At 47.5% G+C, this 21,611-nt stretch overlaps 1 long non-coding RNA gene across 2 annotated transcripts; it reads left to right on the top strand.

The window, feature by feature from the left end:
* Positions 1–246: 246 nt before the first annotated feature.
* On the top strand, positions 247–5,399 carry LOC115505186. Of its 2 annotated transcripts, XR_003965938.1 has the most exons (5): positions 247–478; positions 614–736; positions 1,864–1,964; positions 2,825–2,926; positions 5,103–5,399. It is a non-coding gene; the product is annotated as an uncharacterized LOC115505186 (long non-coding RNA). The 2 variants fall into 2 exon arrangements; XR_003965939.1 differs by lacking the exon at positions 2,825–2,926.
* Positions 5,400–21,611: the final 16,212 nt, after the last annotated feature.

The raw sequence follows: 21,611 nt of genomic DNA, 5'->3' as shown, positions 1-21,611 counted from the left end.
CATGCTCTGTCTCTGTCTCAAAAATAAATAAAAATTTTAAAAAAACAAAAAGAAAAGAAAATCCGGGTGAATTAGTAACTCGCTCTTTTATCTGTCAAGGCTCGGTGGCTCTTACCTGCTCTAGAGGCTAAAAGCCGATGTGCTGACCTCACCGTGTCGGAAAAATTGAACACATGGCTGTTGTCAAGGACAAGACGCTGTCGGTTATAACAACAAAGGGAGCAGAAAAGGCTAATGAGGGAAGAGGCTATGCACCCCAGACAGATACCCAGCACCCTGCCCCCGGGGCTCCAAACCTGGGGTCAGGTCGGTGGCCACAGGTGCCCCCTGCAGAAGGGTAGGCTGTGCAGAAATTGTTTTCACCCGTGTCTACTGAGACGGAAAACACCTCAATTGGGCAGCCTGGTCCTCAGGAGGGGCATGAATAAGCACTTGCTTCTCCTCGTGGGGTTCGTCCAGCAGCCTGGTGTGCACACAGGTAAGAACTAGAACGTAGGTGGCCTGCCTGCACACTCACCAGGGCTCCCCCTGCCAGCTTTGTGGCATCGTGGGGGATCTTCTGTTTAGCGGGCTGGGTGTTATTGTGACCTCTCTCCTTCTGCTTTCAATTAAGCTACTGCAAGTCAAGAGACAGCAGCCACTGGACCAAAATCTAAGAAGTGATTTGCCCCGGGTCACACAGTTATTTAGCGAAAGAGTCCATCTGGACAAGATTCCTTCCCATAAACCAAAGCAGGTAAGGTGGGGTGAATGAGAGAGAGGGTGAAGGGAGGGACTGAAGTTTATAAGGGCTGCGTGAAAAGGGGAGGCTTTGAGACAGAATTGATAGACAGTGTTTCAGTGGCTCAGCTGTCCCCTCCCACTTCTGGCTTCATTTCCCTCCGAGCCCCTCTTTACTCTGAGTTTCCGTCTGGGCAAGTCCTGAGCTTCTGGAATGTGTCTTCGCCTTCCTTATCTGGGAGCTAATCACTAAATAGCAGGTGGTGAAGATTCTGTTTTTCATCTCTCTTGTTCTGTCCTCTCTTTTACTCATTTCCTCAGGGCTGTGAATTTCTGAATCCCAAGCAGGAAACCTCCCTGATGTGTTCACACCTGGAACATCACTCTCTCTTTGTTTGGAGAGGATGGAAAGGTGCAGGGAGAATCAAGACAAAAGGCTGTTTTCTAAAGAAGGAAGAGAGATGTCAGCATTTAAATAGTAATGCACACACTCCATGAAGATGTATGCACACACATTTTTTTTTTTAACCCAGCACTCTTTCTTTCAACTCCTACATTTCCCTACATGTCTCCACTCCAGTCAACATCTTATAAGACAAAGAGTGTTTACTGGGTGTCACTTCAGTTATCAACACTCCACACAAATCGGTTGACAGAGGAAATGGGCAAAGAACGTTTGCAAGCCTGTTTGGGGTTGAAATAACAACCAGACTACCTGGAGGCTCACAGAGATTAGCTTACCTTTTGCTCCTACAAATGTAAGAAACTGGCTCTTGAAAGAAGCTGTCATCAATGTCCCTCTCTCCATGGGTGTTGGGAAGTTCCAGCCTTTCTGAACGGTGCACTCTGTCCTCTTCATGGACCTACCATTTTGGAAGGGACTTCGGGAGGTCAACTAGCACAGGCTCCCACCTGTAGTTATCATTTGTCCAGGTGGTTGTGGTCTACTGAACATAAACTCCCTGTGGGGAAAAGGGAACAAAATACTGGATGCAAAGATGTAAATCTGAATCCACAGTTTCCGGTCTGTGGGCTCCCATAGTTGGGGGCGCCATATTTGCATGAATCAGTACCTAAGGACTGGCTAAATAGTATGACTCATGTACATATACTCTGACACTTCTATTGTATTTATTGATTCAGTCTACAGATATACAGAAGGTGCCTACTTTGTGCCGGGAACTGTGCTGGGTGCTGAAATATACAACAGATGGTGGACAAGTCAAACCAACTCTGCCCCTGTGGTAGGTATTTCTGGTCCAGTGGTGAAGATAGGCACAGAGAGTTGCAGAAGGAAAGCAGTAACTCAACTTTGGGATAGTATATTAAAGAGGTTGTGATTACCAGCATTCAAATTACTTTAAAGGTGATGGCCCCTGCCATTAAGCATTTGTTCTATCAATGCATTTCTCAAATGCGAGTACGTTTATCTGCAGGTCTATAAATGTTTTTAGATGGAAAATGTGCCTCCATACTAAAAATACTTGGACACCACTGACCTAAATCATCCCCAAGAGATGCCTTTTCTATCCCAGATGAATGAATTAAATAGCAAGAAGTGATATTCCATCAATATTCCAGCGACTCCCAGCTGGACAATTCTTTCTTAGATTTGAGCTTGTGTTGCTTCATGGAAAGTTAATCTCAATTTTCTCTGAACCCCCATCATCCAGGAATGCTACCTCTCTGGAGAGCCCTGGAGAAATCAAGAAAGTACACATGCATTTGGTCATAGATTCCACCTCCACAGAGGGCAGAGAGGGGCCCCACCTGTCCCCTTGACTTGGGTGAGGTGGGAGGCACGGTCTCGTGGTTGATTTCGGTATGCTATGGAATAGCAGACCTGGAGCCACGGGACATGACTTGTTGCTCTATTAGACACGCTAGATAATCTCCTGAAACAAAGAAATAAAGCAGTGATTCGATGGGAGGATTTTCCTGTCAAGAATTATGAATGCCGAAGTAACCCAGAAAATATAGCTGTATTTGAACAGGGCCAGGCAAGATAATGGACAAGAAGACCTGTTAAATGTGAGGTCCCATTTAAATCGAAATGATCCACCAAATCTCAGCTCCCAGGGGGGTCTCTGTTTGTGCATTCCAGGGTAGAAACACTACAGGGACACTTTTGGCGTGTGATGGGCACTGAACCTACAAATAGCAATAAAAGATGGCCTTTCAAGTGGCTTCCTTCGGTAAATAAAAGGTAAATAAACAGCAATGCTCATTTAGAAGATAACTAAGGGGCGCCCCAGTGGCTCAGTCAGTTAAGCATCTGACCTCAGGTCAGGTCATGATCTCATGGTTCATGAGTTCGAGCCCCGCGACAGGCTCTGTGCTGACAGCTAGGAGCCTGGAGCCTGCTATGGATTCTGTGTCTCCCTCTCTCTCTGCCCCTCCCCCACTCACACTCTGTCTCTCTCTCAAAAATAAATATTTTTTTTTAAAAAAGATAACTATCATGCCGGTCAGAGTGGCTAAAATGAACAAATCAGGAGACTCTAGATGCTGGAGAGGATGTGGAGAAACGGGAACCCTCTTGCACTGTTGGTGGGAATGCAAATTGGTGCAGCCACTCTGGAAAACAGTGTGGAGGTGCCTCAAAAAATTAAAAATAGAGCTACCCTATGACCCAGCAATAGCACTGCTAGGAATTTACCCAAGGGATACAGGAGTGCTGATGCATAGGGGCACTTATACCCCAATGTTTATAGCAGCTCTTTCAACAATAGCCAAATTATGGAAAGAGCCTAAATGTCCATCAACTGACGAATGGATAAAGAAGATGTGGTTTATACACACAATGGAACACTACGTGGCAATGAGAAAGAATGAAATCTGGCAACATTTGCAGCAACGTGGATGGAACTGGAAGGTATTATGCTGAGTGAAATAAGTCAGGCAGAGAAAGACAGATGCCATATGTTTTCACTCAAATGTGGATCCTGAGAAACTTAACAGAGAACCACGGGGGAAGGAAAGAGGGATTGGGGGGAGTTATAGAGAGGGAAGGAGGAAAACCATAATAGACTCTTGAATTACAGAGAACAAACTGAGGGCTGATGGGGGGCGGGAGGGAGGGGAAAGTGGGTGATGGGCATGGAGGAGGGCCCCTGTTGGGATGAGCACTGGGTGACGTATGGAAACCAATTTGACGATGAATTATATTATAAGAAAATTATTTAATTATGAAAAAATTTTAAAAATAATAATAAAAAATTTTTAAAAGATAACTAAACAGTACTTTAGATTTTGTGACAGCAGGCAGAAGAGCGACATGGGGGGGGGGGGCAAGCCATTGTGCAGAGAGCAGTAGGCTTTGAGTCAAGAGACTGGACTTTACCCAGGTTCTATGTCAGACTGACTTTTGGCAAAGTAAGACTCAGCTTCCACTCAGTTTCCTGACGCATGAAATGACAAAGGTTGCTCCCGGCGCCCCGTGCTCTGACTCCGGGTCCCCTACCAGAAAGGGCTTCTTATAAAGATCACCTTAACTTGACAGGCCACAACTGTCCTTCCTACGAACTTCGCACAGCAGGACAGAAGCTCCACCTGTTTGCATGAGGCCTGGGTTGTGGGATAAGGGATTTCCTGATGGAACCCCAAGAGTCTGTATCGTCACATCCTCCCCAGTGAGCCCATGAGGAAGTGTACCAAAAAGCCACAGGGTGAGAACAGTTTGGGGGCAGCCGTAAGAACAGGTTGTGTTTATTTAGGGGCTGGAAATGTAAATGCACGTATCAGACGCCTCCCCCACACCACCCACACCGCCCCTACCATGGTTACCAAAAAAAAAGAAAAGAAAAAGAAAAAGAAAAAAGGACACAGCGGATCTTTGGCACAGTTAGGCCTTGCCCATTTTCAGCTCTGGTCTTTCTCTGAGGTAATATCTTTATCTGCTGCCCGCCAGACCTGTTTGTTGGTGCAGGTAAGTTTTGCTTCCTTCTGACTCACCATAGCTTGCTTGGCGGCAGTGAACCCGGAAGCCGCTGTTTCCTGATGATCTTTGGCCTACTTCTTCTGAGATGCCGTGGGGCAGTCATGGCACCCTGGGCGGTGGGTTGACTTTCCCTCAGTCAAAAGCCTTTGGCACGGCCACCTCCTGGTACCCCCGAAGCCCTGCTGAGAAGTCACGGTGGAGAAGTGCCAGGAAACGCCTCCCACACTCTGTTAATTACACAAGGGACTTTTAAAAGTAAAAACTGGGTACCCAAAGCCCCCAGGAAGTACCATACGAGCCACGACCTCCAAAATGAACCAGTTAAGGAGGTCCAGCACAGCGGAAGAGGGCTTGCATTTCGAAGTTAGATAAACCCCAGTTGGACCAACCTTAGTGCAACATGGAACTCGTTAATAGTTCCACCTGCCTTGCTGTTTTGCAGTTCCACGCCTCGATTGTGCTGCCTCCGCTTTCTGGAATGCTCTGCCCCACCCCACGGCCTCTCTTCACGGAACTACCTCCCGATTATCGTCCGCAGTTCAAACACCACCTCCTCCAGGAAGTCCATCCTGCACATCCCCAGCTGCATTAGATGCCCCTCTTGGTACTTAGCCTCATGCCCCATGTACGGCTGTCATTGCACTTACCATATTGTTGTATAATTGCTATCTTCCGCTCCTACGCTGAATTTCTTCTTGGCCAGAACCAACACATTTTATTCATCTTTGTTCTCTCCGTAGCTCAATGCATAACTTAGTATGTTCATTAAATAAATAAATAATCGGGTTCATCCACTTATCGGCAATACGTTCTGGGCAACTCAGTTCACTTCTCTGAGCCTCAGTTCTTTCCTCTGTAGGTTGGAAATAATAATCCATGCTGTTGTTCAGAGTGGAAGGAGCATATGGAAAAGTCTACTGCAATGCTGATGCACAGGCATGGAGAATTAAGTGCACAGGGCTGTGAGTCTGCACAGGGAATGGAAAAGAAAGAAAAAGAAGCAAGCTCGCTTCCCCCACAATGAGGACTCCTTCAGTCAGTCTGCAGCCCTTTCTCCCGGGGGGTCGGGCACCAACCCATAGCTCCCTCACCACAGGAAGCCTGGGAGTCTTTTCCTTTGTTTGTTTGTTGTTGTTGCTTTTCATAAATGAGAAACACAAAAGCAGATCCTTCCTAAACGTTTCCCTGGGACTGCAGCATCTTTAGCTGGATTGACTGAGTAGAAGATTATTTTTTGTCATTTCTGTCATCGATACAGGTCCCTACAAGTCTAGGCACCTCCCGGCCCCACCAACACATACACCTCTCTCAAACAGGTCCTTTCAAGTGAGGTCAGGCTTCCCCAGAGAGATTCTGGTGCTTTATCCACACACTCTGGGGAGGAAAAGAAGAGGCAGCAGGGGTCGGAGGCCCTGGAAACTTGACAGGTAGCCTGGCTCTTGGAGAGTCTTCTCAGTGTGTCCAGAAAAGTTTCCAAGTACTGGGGATCATAAAGGGCGGATGTGCAGAAGCCAGGTAATGCCAACGTGTCAAGTCCTGGCTCCAGCCTGCAATACCGTGCCACAGGACCATCACCACCCACTCCCGGTCCCTCCGAAACACACGGGCACAGCGGCACCCCACATATATCGAACTACCTCCCTTCTGGCAACATGCAAGGCTCTCCTTTGCTCTAGTCCCCACGAATCCTCTGGTGACTCAGGTTGGAATCAGACCCCGGGAGTCATCTAGAGCACATGCAAGCCAGGGTTAACTTATTCACCAATCATTGACTGAGCAAGTGCCTTGTGCTTCTGCCTTCTGCTAGGCAGAATCGATGCCTTCTGGAACATGCTCACGAGTCTTTCTCCCCATGGGGGGGGGGGGGGGGGGGGGAACAACTTCAGGCAGAAAGCGTGGTAAGACAAGGGCTTGGTACGGAGGTATTGAAGGGAGACGTCTGTGCTGAGCCAGGCATACATCATCAGCATGCAAGTCATTCTGCAAGGACATACAAGAGGGTGCCAGACCACTCCCAGGGACCCACAAGACAACTGTCAAAGCAGAGGCTGGGTGCAGTGGTCAGACAATGGGGGAGGGTCACGGGTTGGAGAAAGAGCAAAGGGAAAGAGGGCTTCCCATGCAAGTTCTGCCGCTTTCAAATTCAACCATGGCCAAGGAACCAAGAAGCGCTTAAGTAACTTCCCCATGATCACCTCCAAAGTACCTCAGGGTCCAAGAATTGAAGATAAAGGAGCTCCTTACAGGGAAGCTGATGGAGACTCACATGAAGCCTAGTTTGGACTTGGCTACATAGGCTACTCTGGAGGGTTTTAAACGTGTCTCAGAAACACACACAATCTTCCCCGGGATGTCCCTTCCCCTTGAACCTGGGCAGGTTTCTGACTTGCTTGCAATCAACTGAATGCGGCAGAAGAGATGCTCCATGACTTCTAAAGCCACATGGCAAAAGGCCTTGCAGTTTCTTTTTTCCCTGGGACACTTGCACTCAGAGCCCTGAACTCCGAGCCATGCAAAAGACTGAGGCCGCCATGCTGTGAGGCAGCTCAAGCGTGTGGAGTGGCCACGTGTGGGTGTTTGGCTGACAACCCACTGAGGTCCCAGCCCACAACTTGCCAGATGTGTGAATGGGCGAGCCTCCTGATGACCCCAGTGCCATGCCTTGAATTGCCCCCTGCCCTTGATTCTTCCCAGCCGAGGCTCCAGACATTGTGAAGCAGAGATAAGCAGCCCTTTCCATCTCCTGTTTGAACCCCTGGCCCGCAGAGTCCAGGAGCAGAATGAAACAGTTGTCTTACGCCACTGAGTTTGGGTGATTTGTGGTGAGTGAGGGGCAAGACGTCAGTGATCCAGTGATCCTGGAGGTGAGAGTGAACAGTGCTTGGAAAAGGAGGGGGGAATGCACAAACTAGACAATGACTCTGTGGGACAATAAGAGAAGGGCAATGACTTGAGTGATGCGGTCTGTACTCTGTGTTCTTTTCTGAGGTGAGAAAGGAAGCGGATGTAATCACATGTCACATGGGATGCCTAGGTCTTGCCTCTACTGGCCCAGCCTCGTAGCGGTTGTTGGGCACTCATGCCCACTCGCTCTGCTCTAGGAAGACAGGAGCCCCCTGCCCCTGAGAGGGCCCCCGGTGGTGGGAAGTCAACTGATGGGACATCAGTGTTACCTACAGTGGGTATGATTTGCAAACTTGCAGTCAGGAATTCATTCTTCACAGCAAGAGAGGGAGGTCACTCCTGGTGATTCAGATCTCGGCAGGGGGTTCTGCTCTTTGTCCCTGATCGTGTCCCAGGCATGCTTCAGGGGGTGACAAGGAGTGTGTCCCCCCCCAAAGATGTCCCAGAAATCATCCAGTTATCCCTGAGATGGCTTACAGTCCTCGTGCTGAAAGAGACCCTAACCGGCACTGAGAGTGTTGATTTGACCCCAGTTTCAGGCAGTTTCTTGTGGCAAAGCTCTTTATTCTTTGAATTGTTTCAATTTCCATTGTTTGGAAAAAGGTCACTTTCTCACTCCCACCTGACTGCCAGGAATATTTACCCTTATTTAAACAGCCCTTTATTAGAGCTCAAGTAGATTTTAAGATGCCACTTTGACACCCTTGTTCTAGGAGGAAAGGGAGGAGGACTTCAACAGGCCAGGTCGGGGGTTTGGAAGCTGGCCCAGCAGTCAGGTCACAGGCTGAGGAGCATCTAGGACCGCTGGAGTGCTTGAGGACGGTCAGAGCCCTACACATTCAGGGGGGGAAGTGGGGGCGGGTTCCCAGATCTGCAGGGTTCACCTGTTGACCTCTGTTTGGGTTTCCTGAGCAGCTCCATTTTCCAAGGATCCACTTGTGTTGTCAGAAGGGCATTGCATCTGCCTCAGTTTGCTCTGATATCCTGTAGGCTTTGAACTAGAAGGGACCTTAGAAATCACCTAGGGCAACCCCCAGGAAGGGAAAGAGCCCATGGTCACACAGCAAGTGTTCTTTAGTGCCAAAGCTAGAACTAAGATCAGGGAAAGTGGGACCCCTGGCTCCCAAGTCAAGGCTCTTCTCACTGTGCTGTGAGGCTACCCAGATGGGCTTCTCCTTAGTATGAATTCAGGGAATCTGCTGGAGCTTAACCAAACTCCTGGGTACCAAAGGTCCTGTCTGCCAAACCACACCTCTTCCTCCCCCCCACTCCATACTCTAATCCCAGCCTCCCAAACCTCTAGAATATTTTGGAGGTGAGCAGAAAAACAAGCTGCCAAGGCGGTGCTGCACTCCTTAAGCATCCTTAGATTTAAAGCTACTGATCATTCTAGAAATTAAGACTTTCCCAACCACCCTTTCTCCCCTCCCTACCCTGGCTCTGATTTCATATCTGCCTTTTTGTTTCTTTGGCTATATGAGGCATGTCATATGACCAAGCTTCCATATAGATTGTTTCCTATAAATGCAAACACTGTATCTGAACATATTAATAAGACTTAATTTTGGTCAGTGTGCTGTTTTGGGGGTTTTTCAATAAACCGTATCCCTTGAACACATTTTTAGACAAAGTAAAATACCAAGAAAAGAAGAGCATGGTTAATTGCAGACAATGGAGAAATCGCTTGGACATAAATGTTGTAACAGAGTGACAGCTCGTCTTATATTATAATTGTTTGTGTAAGCATCTATTATTTTTCCCACTGGAACTGACTGTTAAGGGATTACATCAGGTCTTTTTTCAGTTCTGCATCGCTTACAACCTCAAGCATAGTGCTTTTCCTATATGAAGGCCTCTATAAATGCTTGTTAAATTGAATTTTTTTTTTATTTAGTGAGAGCTCACTATGTGATAGGCAGGGTGTTAGAGGTTTTCACAGCTTTTAAAAAATTGATTCTCGTGACTACCCTGTATCAGTTATTTATTGCCACAGTAATGATGTCATGCAAACCACCCTCAAGTTTAGTCGTTTAAAATAGTAACCTCTTATTTTTTTGTGGGTCTCCATGTTGGTTAGCCAATTCTGCTGATCTAGGCTGGGACCCGCCCAGATATCTCAGGAGAGCACCTGTGGTCAGCTGGAGGGCAGCTGGGGGGGGAGCTGATCTAAGATGACCTAAGCTGGGGTGGCGAGAATAATTGGGGCCTCTCCCCACATGAATTTTCACTTTCCAGCAGGTAGCCTAACCTTAATACTCATGATGGAGGTGGCAGGTTTCCAAGAGAGTAAGCTGAAGCTTACGAGCGCCTTAGAGGTCTAGGCTCCGAACTGCCATGCGGTCACGTTGACCACATTTGTTGGTTAAAATGAGTCACAAGGCCAGCCCCAGATTCAAGGGCTTGAATAAATCAATTCCACTCTTGATGGGAGAACCAACAAAGTCACGTTGCAACGCACTGAAGGATTGTGCTCATTCTTGCAGTCAATCCACCACCTAAGTCCAGTTTGGAGATGAAGAAAGAAAATGGGCAGAGCTTAAAGATTTGTTTAAAATGTTACACAGTTGCATTGTCGTGATGGTTGCACAACTCTAATAAATTTACTAAAAATCATTGAACTGTACACTTACAAGAGCTGGCTTTTATGGTATGTAAATTACTCCTCAGTAAAGCTGTTTTTAAAAAAAAAAAAACTGAAAAAAAATTTAAGTTTACTGAAGATCATTTAACTCATGATTGTCCAAATCTGCGTTTAAACTCAGGTATTCTGGCACGAAACTCAGCAATCTTCCCAGCGTGCTGTATTTATCATACCTAACGTATCCGATTCGCAGAACTGGGGAATCTGCTGAGAGTAAGAAAGATCTTCTCCAGGGTATTTTGTCCATCCCTCTTCCTTCAAGCCGCTGAACGTGGAAGGTTGCTGGTGCAGGAACATGACCCATCTTCTTAGGCTGAAAACTAGAAACAGCACTACAGGAAACCTGAGCCAGGGGAAAAATAGGTCCCATCTTCCCCAATGCTTTTGGGATCCAGGAGGATCAGTACGAGAAAGAACTTGACCCACTGTTCTTTTTGGAACCAGAAGCTGCAGGCGGTTCTTGCCTTTTCTGACCATATCCTTAGTAGCCTCATGGGTTTAGATTCTGGTATTTAAAAAAGCATTTTTATAGCATTTTTCTTCTTATTTTATCACCCGGTGCCCAAGTCAAAGTGTCCTCTTTGGGGCTGAAAGTGGTTGTATTCGTTTCGTTATTTTTATTTTTATTTTATTATTTGGGGGAGGAGGGGCAGAGGGAGAGGGAGAGACTCTCAAGCTCCATGCGGGGCTCAATCCCACGACCCTGGGAATCATGACCTGAACCAAAAATCAAGAGTCGAACGCTCAACCAACTGAGACACCCAGGTGCCCTGAAAGTGGCTGTATTCAAATTAAAGTTTGCCCAAGGAACTGTCTTTGTGGATAAAAACCTCTAATATGAGGACACTAGGAATAGCAACACTTTTTTGATAGTGGGTTTGTATATCTGTGGGCCCTCCCTTGTGTGCGTGAAGGGATCTGTGAGAATGATGAACAAATGTGGAGCGCCACGGTTTCGTCTTCTAATTTGGGCTTGTTTCTGGAGAGAGAGAGTGACATGCCGAGGAGACACATCCAAGCTCACTATAAACAGCTTTGAAGAGCAAATTGGGCAGCTTTCATCAGTCACACACAGACCACATCAAAAGCTGCCGGAGGAGAATCACTTACCCGATGTCAGGCAGGGTCAGGCCAACGTTATCAAACGCTCTTACTCCGTATTAGAAACCAGAATCACCCGGAGAAAAGGACGTAAAGAGGAGTGTCAGAAATCAAGCCACGGGAAGGAGGGAAGCAAATAAGGCAGAAAATGAGATGCGGTGGCGGTGAGGAAGAGGAGGGAAGAGAAAGAGAGGAAGAAAAAGGGAGAGGAAGGGAAAGAGGAGGATACGTAAATAGGCAGCGAGAGATAGACAGCAGAAGACAGCGGAAAGAAAGTGGGGAAACAGAAGAAAAGAAAAGCAACAGCGAAAGAAAGTCGGAGAAAGGGGAGAGAAACAGCCTTCGTCCGGGGTTAAGGCCACACTGGCAGCCATCTGGCCTGAGGACTCACAGTCCACGCAGACTTCTGTCCGAGGTCAGATCGGTTCCATGTCTGCATCTAGAGAAGCGCCATCAAGTCTCTGGAAAAGGGGGTGGGATGCAAAGCAAAGAAAAACACACACTCCAATCCTCTTCCCCTCGGGTCCCCAGATTATCTCTCATCTCCTATGAAGGGCTATTCGATCTTCCTGGCCGGCTTCACTCAGCCTCTGAAAATCAGAGGGAACAGTCATCAGAAAGCCAGCCCGACGTCCACCTAAGCCTCCCACTGGAGTGATTTCATCTTTTATTACAAGAAAGCTAGGGCAGTCATGTATCAGCTCAGGCTGTAAATCTGCCTTCTTCATAGATCAAGTTCGATTTTTCAACTAATTGGAGGGAAACAAATCCACTCCTGGGTCAAGCCAAGCAAATTTCCCCTTTTCTGCAAAGCGCCTGGTTCTGTCTTAATCAAGAGGTAAGGGCCCAGGAGCCTGGGGGTCCCAGGGTGGAGCTTTGGGGAGCCCAGGGTCAGCGAGAGGATAGCAGGTACAAGAGAGGGGGGCCCGTGCCACAGGGGGGCGATATGAGAAGCGGGAGACGGAGGGGCTTCCTCCAAGGCAGAATTTGCTCATTGTATCTTTCCACCCCATGAAGAGATATTGGAAATAACAATGCATTAAGAGCAAACAGGGCCCTGAGACCGCCTGTCTCCTTAAACTCCATGCCCATTTGCTGAAACAAAGCAAGATACTAGGAACAGTTTGACAGTGGTTCCCAACGCTTAACTGCAGGGTTTACATGGGAGCTGAGAGAATAACCCCCCAAAAACTGTATGAGCCAGTCATTGGCATGCATCATTTCATTTCATCATCCCAGCAACCCTACGAGATAGGCATTCTTCTTACTACTATTTCCATTTTACTGATGAGGAAACAGACACCCAGAGAGGTTAGATGACGGGCCCAAACTCACAGAGTGAGAAATCGAAGCCGAGCCTCCCCCGGGGCCGGTCTTCCACGGCCCCCACTGCTCAAGCCGAAGGTGGACATGACGGAAGAACAATGCACAGGATGGAGGGGAAGGGGACTGGTCATAGCCTCAGTCCAGCTGGGCAGGACCAGGGTTCTGAATAAGATGGTAACGGACCGTGTCACGGAGAAGAGGCCAGTTTATGATACATTTTTTTAGCTTTGGGAAAATGGCGCAGCCCTAAGCCAAGACAGAAGGTCGCATTGTTATGGGCAGCAACAAGTTTCGGGAGCTCTCTAAACTCTTCTATTGCCCTTTATGAAAGCAAAAGACCGGAAAATTATCCGTAATTACAGAGCCATCAGCACTGAATTGCAACACCTCTTGCATGGGCCAACATGGCAAATGACTCCAGAGCATCCATCAGTGTCCTCAAGTCCTCCTCCCGCCCCTGCCCCCCCCCCTTGGCATGTCTTGCTATAAGCAGCCCACCCCGTACAGCAGTGGGGTCTGGAGCACGGGCTGTGCGGTCAGACAGACCGGTGTTCCCGTATTGTCTCGACCACGCACGACCTGAGTAACTTTAGACACTTTGTTCAACGCCTCGGAGCCACTTTCCTCATCTGCAAAATGGGGGCTACAAAAACCCCTTAGACCCAGCAACATTCGGATAAAATAAACAGATGGCTGCGTAATAGCTAGAACAATACCTAGCATGGAACAAACGCTCTTTACCAAAAGCTGTCATTATTACATCTTCTCCACCCCTTCTTCATCTTCTTCATTGGAAGCTACCAGAGGAAGAGGGAAACCAAGAGCGACTGCCTACATAAAAGCCGGATAGAGCCTGGCGGTTCCACTGGAGGCAATAATTATAACGCTGCTTCAGAGCATGGAGAGTTCCAAGAACAGAATATACACTTGGAACAAGTTCATTAAAAAATTGCTTACTCATAAAAGCTGCTATCGTTATAGCCTGACAAATGGAAGACACACAGCCAATAAATAAGAAGGCCGTGGTAAACAAGCCGACTGTACCGTGCGGTCGCTTGATTTCTCTCTTCCCATCCGTCAACTGTTTCCTAACCTTTTATGGGGTTATAATAACAAGTTCAGGTAGGTTTTATGTGCCTGTTTACTCTGAGTTTTCCCCAAGCTCCAAATAGAGGGAAGAAGCGTCCAGACTTCTCTGCCAGGTCCCGCAATGGAAGGAGGACGAGGCAGCCGGAGCCGGGCAGCCCTGCTCCCGCTGCTTTGCCCGAGATCAGCGCCAGGCTCTTCCTACCTCTTCAGCCCGGCTCGAGACCTCGGCCCCTCGGCACCTCTGCTCCCACGCCTCTGCATCAGGCCACTCCAGGAATGGTTTCCCAGCCTGCCTGGGCCCTGCTGCCTTGCCCCAGCCCACATAGGTCACCTCGGTGGTGGTGGAAGGAGTCCTCGCTGGAAAGTCAGGAGATGGGGATGATAGCGCCGTCCGGCCGCTTAGTAGGCAGACATTGTCACTGAACTTCTCTGAGCCTCAGTGTTGTTGTCTGTAAAATGGGTATAACGACTCCCCCGCAGCATTCCCGTGAAGCTTTAAAAAGTCTGTGCCTGTGAACTTTTCCTATGGAGTGCCTGGCGAAGGTGGCAGGCGTCGCATTCAGTCAGCCACGGTGATTAAGCCCCCCCAATCCCAGCTCTGTCCTATGAACTTGGGGGCCGGAATGGCAACAGGCAGTGAGGGAAGGACCCCTAATTAGCTGTCCTCAGAGATCTGAGTCATGACGCAGTAGAGATCACTGAGACTTCAAATTGCTTTCAAAGAGTTTTTAAGGGCAGATGTGACCTGAGGAGACGGAGCAAAGTGGGCTGGGTGCTGTCACCCCTCCTCTGTCCCCACTCTCAACTGCCCTACCCCATCCCTGACGGACTTGGCTACATCCTGTTCTCTTGCCAAAGGCCGGCAACATCAGAAAGGAAGCAGCAGGGTGCTTTTATAGGGCCTGAGGCCAAATAAACTTTTGCCAGCATTTACCAGAAACCACGGCAAATCATAAATTCTTATGTAATGAAAGCCAGTAATTTCCATATACTCTTTTCTCACCCAAACCCCACCTACTTGACTACTGTTTTGTGGAGGTTAAAACAAAAACATGTGTCACTTAGTTACATAAATCAACAGCCAATTTAGGCTTTGAAAACTTTATTTATTTTGTAAAAAGGGGACTAAACACTAGGCGATACCCTTTTGGGAGCCAAATTCTTCCAGAGCTAAGTTTCCTGGAAAATCTCAGCAGCTTTTTGTGTGTGGGTGCCTGGAGAAGGGAAATGGCTGGCTTGAATTTGAATATGCAAAAGCGAGGCTTTTGGGCTCCACTAGATTATTCTAGATATCTTTATTATCAAATACCCACTATGTACAGAGCATCGTGCTAGGCGTTGAGATACAGAGATGTGTCCTACACGTGATTATTTCCCACTCACCAGAATCACCTGGCAGGGTGGGAGGGTTACATAATACAGATGTCTGGGTCCCACCGCTAGATAATCTAATTCAACTGAAATGGGGTAGGGTCCAGGCTTATCATTTCTTTTCTCCGCAGCTGAATCTCATGTTCAGTCAAGGAGGACAATGAGGCATACGATGAACAATGCAGGGGAGGGGGGGTAGGTATAGGGTACAGGAGTCCTGGCTGGAAGGGAGCAGGGACCAGTCATGGCAAGCTTGATTCATTCATCCCACAAAGAGCTACATCGGTGCTGGGAATATGAAGGAACCTAAGGCCTGGCCCCCGTTATCAAGGAGTGGGCAGAATAATAAGACAAGGGCAGTTATTCTGCATGTAGGTTCTGTGATGAACTTGAGCACAGAGGCAGATCTGGCCCCTCAGGCAAGTCTGAAAAGACTTCTCAGAAGAGATATGCCCAAACCATATCCTGACAAATGAGAAAGAGCTAAGCAAACACAGGAACAAATGCAGAAAACTTTCCTAGCTGAGGAAGCCAGCCTCGTAAAAGACCAGAGGCAAGAGAGAGCTCATCGAGTTCTGAGAACTACTACAGTTGTACAGAGCAGACGGGGGGGGGGGGGGGGCAGTGGAGGGGCTGGACGGCCAGTGGGGCAGGAGCAGAGCATGATGGGCTTCTCACACATGGGACCATTCGGTCACTGCTCCCTCGTCTCAATCCCCAGCGCGTAGCACAGGACCTGACAGATGATGAACATGTAATAGCTGTTGGTCGGACAAGTCAATACTGTGGAACGCTGGGAGCTCTGGGGAAACACAGACACTTAAAAGCTAAAGAAGAGAACCAGCAAAGTGAAGGTGCAGTCAGGGAGATGGGAGAAAAAGAGACTAGTGGGAATCAGTGGTCCAGAAACCAAGGCGGGGGGGGGGGGGGGGAGGGAGGGTGGACAGAATTTCCAGAAACAGGGGGCTGGTGTCAAAGGTTGGAAAGAAGCCAAAGAAACACATACCAGAAGCCAGTTGTTGAATAGCAATGAGGTGGCCGTTAGAAGTTTAGCCAAGAACCATTGCCAATGCCAAAAGAGAAGCATGGTGGTAGCAAGATGGGGGAGTTGGGGGTGGGGGGTATTGGGAAGGAAGAGACTGCCCAAATAGATTCATCTGCTGCAAGGCTTGCCCATGAAAGGGCAGGTGAGACGAGAGAAGGTGGAGAGAGAGGTGTACGAGGCTAAGAGAGGGTTTAATTTTTTTTTTTTTTTTTGAGATGAATTTTCCTAACTTGAGTTCAACTGAAAGTTCCTCTAAGAGAAAGGTTAGGCACGGAGGACAGTGCACTGGCATGAAAAGAGCAGACTTGCCACTTACTGTGTGACCCCAGGGCCGTTACACAACCTCTCGGAGCCTCAATTCTCATCAGGAAAACAAGGACAATAACGCTCAACTTCAGGGGATCTCACTCAACGATGCCCAGTGCGTGATTGGCTCCTGTAGGTTTTGATGTTCATTTTTTTTTTTCATTTTTTAAAAAAATTTTTAAATATTTATGGGGAAGAGAGAGAGAGAGAGAGACAGTACGAGTGGGGGAGGGGCAGAGAGAGAGGGAGACACACAATCTGAGCTGTCAGCACAGAGCCCGGTGCGGGGCTTGAACCCACGAACAGTGAGATGATGACCTGAGCTGAAGTCGGAGGCTTAACGGACTGAACCACAAAGGCAGCCCTTTTCATTTTTTAAATTCTTTATTTATTTATTTTATTTTTGAGGCAGAGAGGGACGGGGAGTGGGGGGGGGGGAGGGGAGCAGTGGCGGATCCGGAGCAGACTGTGCTGACAGCAGAGAGTCCGACGCGGGGCTCAAACTCACGAACTGTGAGATCATGACCTGAGTCAAAGTTGGATGCCTAACTGACAGAGCCCCCCAGGCGCCCTTTCTTTTCTTTTTTTTTTTTTTTTTCATTTTTGATTGAAAAGGGGGTCCACTTAAAAGTTGTTGGGGGAGGAAAACTTGTGTTCGCCTTCTATCTCTCCTCTTAGGAGTTCAGTCACTAAACATTGACCTACACTTCACTTTCCTCAATCAAATAGGACCCTGTTCCCTGCCTCATAAAGCTGGGGCTTTTAGATTTACTAAGGACATAACAGCAGAAGACACTTGCAAAAGTTAAAAGTGTCACCAGCATGGTATGATTACTATTCCGGCAATACAAAATGGAGAACCTTGAGAGGGGTGACCAATATTTCCTTAGAGTTAGGGTGAATCATGAGCTCATTCTTAACAGCTATGAGACCTTTGGGAAGCTGAACAGGGCGTTTCTGCATCTTGATCTCTAAAAGTATCAAAAAAAAAAAAATTTTTTTTTCAAGTGTTTGAAGTTCTCTGAATAAATGTTACTTTCTTTTCCCCCCGATCTGGAAATTTTAAAACCGGTGTTGTCTTCCAACGCCATGGAGGTAATAAGAGTGGGGTTTGACTTGGTTACAAAGGAAAGACAAGAAGGTTCAAATTCAACTATATGCAATGGTCATTACAGGCTAAAGAAGTAAAAGTAAGCTGTTGCTAAACTAAGCTACTGCTGGGGACCTTCCTTGGCAATCTTTTTTTAGCTTTAACAATAGGCCATGTATTTAACAGTAGTCCCGATTCGGCCAACTCCTGTGCCAAAACAGTGCCTTGATCAGAAGATAAAGGTCAGTTTCTCTAAGTTGACTCCAAGCTCCTGGGAAGCATAAGAACAGGTCTTAATTATTATTTTCCTCCTGCTCTAGGTTCAGTGCCTTCTCCACCCATAAGGGGCACTCTATAGTGGCACTAGGGAGACCCAGGCTCTACTCTGCAGCATTCTAAGAAGGTGCCATTGACCAAGTGACTCACCCTGTTTAGGATGCAATTTTCCTCATCTGTAAAATGGGGACACTTCTGATTTGCAAAGGTTGGAAGAAGGAACAGAGTGAGGGTCTGTAAGGAGCTGGCCCAGTGACCAGTCTCATAGTGGAGGTCAGCACATCATGGGAGCTCATATTATTGATAAGGACAGAACCAGCCAGCATCCCATGCAAGGGAGCCCCGTGAAATCAGGGTGCAGACAGGGATAGTAGAATATGAACAGTCAGATTTTATAGCAAAAAAAAAAAAAAAAAAAAAAAAAAAAAAAAGTTCAAGTGAATTTTCTCCCCATTTCACTAAAATAATATGCTCCTAGCCTGAAACCTTTTTCCTCCTGTCTACTGCCCGAAACTCATTTCTCCAACAGAGATCTAAGCTACCATAAATCCCATCAGGGGTCAAAATGGCTGACACAATTTTAACTACAAGAGAGCACAGCATAAATGGCATCATTATTATCCCCAAGGGCTGCTCTCTGCTTTTTCTAGGGGACAAAAGAAAAAGTCATATTTTTTAACCTGGAAATATACAGTATTCTAGAATTTTGAGGGACAGATTCAAGAACTCAGAAGCACAAATGCTGTTAAAGTGTTAAAAGAAAGTATGACCAGGCCTAAAGTGACCAATCTTTCTGCCTTCATAAAAACTCCTTATGGCTATCCTATCCAAAAAGCTAGAGACACTGTTTCTAAATAAAGTCAGTTCTGCCTCCAATGTCCTGTGATTGCACAGTCCTCTCTATTCCTCTGTGTTCTATAACCAAATCTCTTCTAGTGACAGGCACTCACTCCCTCACTGTGTCCACACACTTTCTCCTGGGGAGCTGCAACAGTGCAGGGCGATTCTGTCACTAACTCCCCAGGGCTAGTTCAAACTTTACGAGTCAAAGCCACAGTCTCCAACAAGATTGCCCTCACTTCAGGCAACAACCACAAGTTCAGGGGTCCCCAGGCCACCTGCACTTCTGCCCCACTGGCTAAACTTGAGGGGTTCCCGTGGCTCCCTCGAATTCACTAATTCAGAATGACTCACAGAATGCAGGAAAGTGCTGTCCTTCTTATGAGACTTTTTCATTAAGGATATACATCCCCACGCAAGCCAAATGAAAATCCATGTAACAAAGCCTGGGAGGGTCCTGAATGGGAAGCTTTTGTGTCTCTCCCAGTACAATTGAGATGCACCACCCTCCTGGCACATTGATGTGTTCACTAACCCGGAAGCTCAACCGAGTCTCAGAATGAGAGCTTTCATTGGGGTTTCATAAGGTAAGCATCATTAATTGAATCATTGGCTATGTGGTTAAATTCAATTCCCTCTATTCACGAAGACCGGACCACTATCATGTGGCTCAAAGCCCCAGTACTCTCATTATATGATTGTTCTTTCCAGCATGGCCCTCTCCCATGCTGAAACTATCTAGCGGCTCACTATGAGTCACTTCATTAGCATAAATTCAAGTGTGGTCCCAAAGGCCCACCATGAATAAAAAAGACACTCCCATCATTCTGGAAATGCCAAGGGCTTAGAATCTCCATCCCAGGAACCCAGGACAGAGACCAGGCAAATACTTTACAACACAAAGGAAGGTTCAAACTTCTAAAATACTCACTATTGACATTCTTGACGTCATGCTTGTTCACCTGCTGGCAAGTTCAGCAAGTCAAAACTTCCTTGCTTTTCATCTTTGGCACCATCATGCCTGGCCAACCTCATTTCCCCAGCACAAAATCTGCACCCTACCCCTCCTGTTCTATCTCAGTTTCCCCAGGTGAGTCACGGAATGCTGAGTAACCTCTGGACCACAGGTGAATAAGACCAGAAGAGGACCTGGGACAGAACCCACTCTGATATTTAAGAATAAGCAGAGGAAGGGCAGCCTATAAAGGCGCCTAAAGAGGGAGGGGAGGGAATTCAGCTGCTGCATCTGGTCCTGGAGGCCCAGGAAACGAGCTTTCCACCTGCAGGGAAGGACCAACAGTGGCAGCTACTACAGGGAGGTCAGAAGGATAATGGCTTCAAAGTTTCCCTCCGATTCAGCAATAAAATAGTCATCGATGACCTTGCTGAGAGCAGTTTCAGTAGAGTAATGAGGGCAGAAACCAGACTGCAGTGGGTAGAGTAGAAGGGGAGGAAAAACAGATACATAGGTCTGTTCAAGCAGAAAGCAGTCGCTGAACAGTGCCACGGGGCCTGACAGGAGTTGGATCTTCAGGACGGAAGATGTGCACATGTTCAAGTGCAGACAGGAAGAGGCCAAAAGGGAAAGGGACAGGGTGACTGCTCAGGGAGCAGAGAGGGAGAATTTACCAAGCCAAGCTACTAAGGACTAGAAGAGAAGAGCTCCAGAGGATAAGGGAAGGGATCAGCCCAAACGGGGATACTCTTCTTCCATTACAACAGCAGTCAAGGAAGGAGGCACGGAGGTGGTGTCGCTAATTTGTAGGTTCAGTAGCAGTAAGTGAAATGGCGGAAAGGGAATGTTCCCACGGTTGGCTTCTACTTTCCCTGTGAAGTAGTAAGCAATGCCATATGCTTAACTTGTGAAAGTCAAACATTTGAGGAGAGGAGAAGAGTGAAGAAGGCACAAAAAGTCTGGTGTAGAGAACCAGACAGAGACCGACCAAGGGACCATGGAACGATTACAGGGCAGCAGTGGAGATCCAGGAGAGCCTGAGAACCATGAAGTGGCAGTGAAATTCATCTGCAGATCTGTGTGGGTTTCTCTCCAACATTCAGCAAAACTGGTAAAGAAGGCTGGCAGTTCATTAGAACCAAGGTTAAGGTTTCACCAGCCAAGTAGGAAAGAAAGCCAGTGGAGCAGTGATATCGGCTACACGGAGGCTGAAGTAACAGGCAGCTGGAGAGGGAATGAGGGGTGGGCTTATATAGAGAAAAAGGTATGTACAGGGAGACCAAGGATCTGAGAGTCCCTAGTTTAATTTTTTTCTTTTCAACGTTTATTTATTTTTGGGACAGAGAGAGACAGAGCATGAACGGGGGAGGGGCAGAGAGAGAGGGAGACACACAATCGGAAACAGGCTCCAGGCTCCGAGCCATCAGCCCAGAGCCCGACGCGGGGCTCGAACTCCCGGACCGCGAGATCGTGACCTGGCTGAAGTCGGACGCTTAACCGACTGCGCCACCCAGGCGCCCCTGAGAGTCCCTAGTTTAAAAGATACAAATAGCGTGAATGATGGAGTAGAAGTAGAAAGATCAAAAAATTATAGTCAGAAATTAGGATACGGCCTAGAAGATGACAAGGTCTAGGGTGAGACTATGTATGTGTGAGGCTCAAGCAGAGTGGAAGCGAAGGGCGCTGTCCACGAGAAGACCCAGGGGAAGCCGGAGTCGTGTTGGGGCATCCTCATGACCACTGAGCTAACCCAAGATGAGGCAAGGGGTTCAGATGCAGGAAAAGGCTGTGAGTCGTGTGCTGATACCTTTAGTGAAAGGTTGGATGACTAAGAGATTGTTACTGAGGACCAAGAAATACACCATGGACATCACGAATCAGAGGCTTATGGGCCAAATCAGACCAACAGCCAGGTTTTATTTGGCCGGTACAGGGTTTTTTGCTTATTCGTTCTATGATGAATTACCTCTGACCATTTAAAAATCAGGAGAGTGCATATAGAAGTCT

This window comes from Lynx canadensis, chromosome F1 (genome assembly GCF_007474595.2).
Source record: "Lynx canadensis isolate LIC74 chromosome F1, mLynCan4.pri.v2, whole genome shotgun sequence".
Lineage (NCBI taxonomy): Eukaryota > Metazoa > Chordata > Mammalia > Carnivora > Felidae > Lynx > Lynx canadensis.
This window is presented reverse-complemented; position numbering and strand designations above follow the sequence as displayed.